The 5,387-nt window shown below is 53.4% G+C and overlaps 1 protein-coding gene across 1 annotated transcript in view; it reads left to right on the top strand.

The window, feature by feature from the left end:
* Positions 1–5,387, top strand: part of itgbl1 (integrin, beta-like 1) — a 156,703-nt gene that overhangs the window by 84,528 nt on the left and 66,788 nt on the right. The window lies entirely within an intron of this gene.

Raw genomic sequence — 5,387 nt, forward strand, 5'->3', positions numbered from 1 at the left:
CAGGCAGCCGCAGTTAGCAACAACGTGCGCTGCTAGCATATAGCATGTCCAAGGGACTGAAGGCCGCAGACCTGCCTTGGAGACAAAGAACTCCCTCTGTAAGGCAACTGACGCTATTCCTCGGTTCCCCCCCCCCTGGAGCCAAGCCTCGCGGAAGCCTTCGGAGCGAAGATGTCCAGGCTGGAGAAGCGTCCCGTCCCTCCGGGGAAACACGACCAGGTGGCGACCGCGCTCTCCAACAGAGCCCACCAGTGTGCTTTTCAGGCGGCCGCGGCTAACAACAACGTGGCGCTGTTAGCATTTAGCATGTCGAAAAGGCTGGAGGCCTCAGACCTGCCGGAGGAGACAAAGAGCTCCCTGTGTAAATCGGCAGACGCCGTCCTCAACATGTGCGCCGCTTCCACGGTTGGCCTGTCGAGGATTGCAGCGTGGATGACGGTAATCCAACGTTCCATCTGGCTCCGTCACTCTCCATTGCTGCTGGAAAAGCTGCACAAGGACCTGATGGAGGGCCCCATCTCATCGGACGCGCTGTTCGGAAGCAGCCTGACGACCATGCTGACAAATTCGAAGCAGTCGGAGGAGATGTCGGAAGCGGTACGCCATCTCATCAAGCCGCGCGGCTCATCCCGTCCCCCAGCCCGCTGGAGAGATCGTCGAGAGCAGAGGCAGAAACATCGACGCTCCACGGCAGCAGCAGCTTCGTCTCGCCCAGCTCCACCACCAGCCCCGCCCGCCAGAGACCACCCCTCCTCAGTCCGGCAGCCTGCACTTCAGCGTTTCCCCAGAGATCGCCTGCAGACGGCGCTCGGGGCAAACAAACCGCAGAGCTCACGAGGGAGAAGGTTTAAGAAATGACGGTCTGCGGAGGATGTGTGTATGAATGAAACAGGAAGTGAAATAAATGATTTTTCAAAGATCAAAATGCCTGTTTTTAGCCAGTCTGTAAGTTCGGATGAGCTCACAGCCGCTACACACACATCCTCCACACAGAGAGAGCCGGTGGCCTTAAATAAAGGTTTTTTAAACCCACCGCCGCTCCTTCACATGCCCAGACGCTCACGTGACACCACGGTAAGCGAAATAACTTGTTGTCAATCAGACCCGCACGATCACCACCCAAACGGTGTTAAACGCGCACCCGAGCGAGACAAGCAGCCTCCATCCAACGGCACTGTGTCAATGATGCACGCACAGCTGCCCGGCACTCACCGGCTCACATCGGGATAAATGTGGGACCGCAGGCCGGGTCCGGTGGAGGTCCCCGCTCTCAGCGAAAACAACACACACCTCTCCTGAATGAACGCGAGCGGCCGTCATCCATCGCGTCTCAGCGATCGGCAGCTCACGGCGACATAAGCGTGAGACAGCTGAATGAATCCAATGACGGGCCCCGCCCTCAGCGAGAGCGGCGCGCGTCCCTCCAGAGGAAACGTGCGCTCCCGCGAGGCTCACAACCTTCACTTCAACAGCACGGCGTTGATGACGTCACGCCCTCCACCTCTCAACGTTCGCACAGCGACGTTAAACGTGCAGCCTCTCGACGTCATCAGCTGACACACGCCTCGCCTCAGCGCACACCGCCCCGCCCGGACATGAAAGTTGGCCCGCGATCCAGACACAGCGCACGGGCGCGCGCAGAACAGCCCTTTCGAGGAAGCCTCGCCTTGGGTCACGCGGAAAACATTTCCGTGACGCATGACGGCGGTCGAGGCGGAGGTTTGGATGACATCCGTTCAAAACACGGCACATCATTTAAACGCACGTCCACTCCACGAACGTCACGCAGAGTGGTTAAAAACATGCTCACCGGACAGATGGATGGACAGAGTGTTATGCAAGGGTTACACGCTGCAGTTTGCAACCCGACCCCCTCCGTTCGGAGGAGTTATAGAGACGGTCCTGTCATCACCAGACCAAGTCTCAGCCTTAAATGCAGAAGTCCAAGAGCTTCTGATAAAAGGTGTAATCTCAAGAGTTCCCAACGAGGAGGAAAACACAGGGTTTTACTCACGCTACTTCCTGGTCCCCAAAAGGACCAGAGGGATGAGACCGATTCTGGATCTGTCAGCTTTCAACAAAGCGATCATGAACAGACCTTTTCACATGTTGACGAACAGACAGCTGTTGGACAACATCCAGAAAAACGACTGGTTTGTCTCCATCGATTTAAAAGATGCTTATTTTCACATACCAATCATCCCAAAACACAGAAAATTTCTGCGTTTCGCCTTTCAAGGGATGAAGTACCAGTACAACAGGCTGCCTTTCGGGTACTCCCTCGCGCCTCGTACGTTCTCAAAGTGTGTGGAGACAGCCCTGCATCCACTGCACAGAGCAGGGATGAGAGTTTTTGTTTTACCTGGACGACCTGCTGCTCCTGTCTCACTCCAGACAGGAAGCATTGATACAGGCTCAGGTGTTGGCATCACACCTGCTAAATCTGGGCTTCGCCATAAACTGGAAGAAGAGCTCGATTTTCCCGGCCCAGACAATTGTTTATCTGGGAGTGGAATTAAACTCAATTACCATGACGGCTCGCTTATCACAAACAAGAATCGACACTCTAAAAAACCAATTACGCCACGTAAGACCTGGCAAAGTGGTAACAGCTGTCTCCGTCATGAAGCTGTTGGGAATGATGTCATCAGCTCACACAGTGGTCCCGCTGGGTTTGTTACACATGAGACGCCTCCAGAGGTGGTTTACGCGTCTGCGTGTGGATCCAGTAAAACAAAAGAGACGGATGATCACTGTCCCTCCCTCCGTGAGAGCAGACCTCCGACACTGGGGAAACACCCTGGCTCTGTCAGAGGGAGTCCCCGTCAGCAGACCCACGTCACACGTGTCAGTCTTCACGGACGCGTCTCTGTCAGGTTGGGGGGGGACATGCCTATCTCAAGCAGTAGGGGCGCTGTGGCCCCACCGCACATCAGCCCACATCAATGTTTTGGAGTGTCGCACAGTGCTGAATGTGATTCAACATTTTGCTCCCGTGCTACAGAATCAGCACGTGTTGATTCACACAGACAACATGGTGACTACTGCGTACATAAACCGCCAGGGGGGTGTGCGTTCAGCCCAGATGTTACACATTGCGCGGAAGCTACTGTGTTGGGCTCACCAAAACCTGCTTTCCATCAGAGCGGTTTACATACCCGGCGTTTCTGAACAGAGGAGCAGACGTGATGTCCAGGGGCGGCCCACGTCACGCGGACTGGACCCTCCATCCAGACCTGATGTTTCAGACGTGGCAGAAGTTTGGCAAAGCAGCTGTGGACCTGTTTGCGACGCGAGAGAACGCTCAGGGCCAATTATGGTTTTCCCTGAGCCCACGAGACGATCCACCGCTGGGGGTGGATGCATTTGCCCACAGCCCGTGGCCCAAAACGCTTCTGTACGCGTTCCCCCCTCCTCCTCTGATTTTACGGTTCCTGAACCGAGTTCAGGAGGAGGGACTGACAGCTCTCCTGGTAGCTCCCGAGCGCGTGAACGCACCATGGTTCCCAGTCCTGCAGCGTCTGTTGTCAGGTCGCCCGTGGAAACTGCCATGGAGGGAAGATGCTCTCCTTCAAGCAGGAGGAGCGATCAGGAGTTACCCGGAAATAGGCCAGCACCTGTGGGTCTGGCCGCTGAGCGGTCCCGCTTAGAGAGGATGGGTCTCCCTCAGGAGGTAGTGCGCACAATTCAAGATTCACGCGCTGCATCTACCACAGCCCTGTACACATCAAAGTGGACGGCTTTTCAGCGCTGGTGTACAGAGAAAGGTCTGGAGGCCACCTCATGTCCATTAGGTGGCGTGCTGTCCTTTCTTCAACAGCTGATGGATAGGAAGTTGGCATTCAGCACGATTAAAACGTACGCTGCAGCCATCTCTTCCTGCCATGAAGGGTTCGGAGACAGAACAGTTTTTAATCACCCGCTGATGAAGCGGTTTCTAAAAGGTGTACAAAGACATAGGCCTGCTTCACGTCCATTTGTTCCACAGTGGGATTTAACGCTGGTCCTGCGAGCCATGATCAAAGCTCCAATTGAGCCTCTGGATCAGGTTTCATTTAAATTCTTGTCTCTTTAAACAGCCCTGCTGCTGGTTTTAACACCCGCTAAGAGGATAAGTAATTATCTGCCCTCTCTGTTGCTTCGTCATGCCTTAGAATTAGGCTGACGGGCAGCTCAGCTGTTCTTAAGACCAACCCAGCTTTTATGCCTAAAACATCACGAACTCTTTTAAATCAAGAGTGATATCGTTGGAGGGGTTTCTCCCCCCCCCCACAGATCAGAAGAGGAAGCATCTTTTCATCTTCTCTGCCCGGTGCGGGCGTTGACGTGTTACATGACGCGCACAGCTGCAATGCGTTTCAAACTCAACAATTGTTTGTGCATTATAGAGATGCTTCTGCAGATCACCGTTATCCATCCAGCGCTTGTCACTCTGGCTGTGTGAGGCCTTTTCTGAAGCCTACAGAGCATCAGACTTAGGGCCTCCTGTCAACCTCTAAGCACACTCGACCAGGGGTATCGCATCTTCGACTGCTCTGCATAATGGTATGTCAATGCAGGACATTTGCACTGCGGCTGCATGGTCAACACCCTGCTCATTTATTCGCTTTTACCTACGTGATGTAACGGCTCGTTCCATGACACATTCTGTCCTTAGTGCTCTAACAGAATGAATATTGTTGTTCTCATGGAACTCTGCTTAAGCTCACTTCTGTCTGCATGCATTCAGTGTGAGATGTTGTTATCAGTCACAAGTCGTGTCTGTGATTTTGGTTCTATTGTCACTAATCAGTTCATGATTATTGTTACCAATCAATTCATGGACATTAATCTGTTATACTGTTCAGCCATGAACCAGTTGGTTCATGCCCCCCCCCCCCCCTCTCTTTTCAACTTCTTCTTCCCGTTGAAAGTTTCCGGGGGCATTCATGCTTTGTCAGAACGCATAGTTACTCAACATGCGTCTGTGCATGTCACATAATTACGAGATGCGTAGTTATGCACACGGGGAGCTGAGTGACAAGACGTTTTTTGGGCAAGCTTCCGCTTCTTACTGTGTTCGAATGGACCCAGTGAGGCGAGGACCACATCCGCTTCGCCCTTAACCCATCAGCGACAGCTTTAAAGGGCGAAGCCTATACGACATAGAACGTTGGTTACGTACTGTAACCCCAGATTCTATGAGTATAAGCGTAGCCCTTTAAGCGTCGGGCCTCACTGGCTCCTAAATGGCTGAAGAAAAAGCTATTTTGGGAGCCGATTTCCCGCTCTTAACGTAATTTATACGGACCGGGTGGGGCCCACACAGCAGGTGGGCGTGGACTAATTTTTTCAGTGCTTATGCTCTGCATAACGGGATAAACCCATCAGCGACAGCCTTAAAGGGC

This window comes from Nematolebias whitei, chromosome 13 (genome assembly GCF_014905685.2).
Source record: "Nematolebias whitei isolate Nwh7 chromosome 13, NemWhi1, whole genome shotgun sequence".
Lineage (NCBI taxonomy): Eukaryota > Metazoa > Chordata > Actinopteri > Cyprinodontiformes > Rivulidae > Nematolebias > Nematolebias whitei.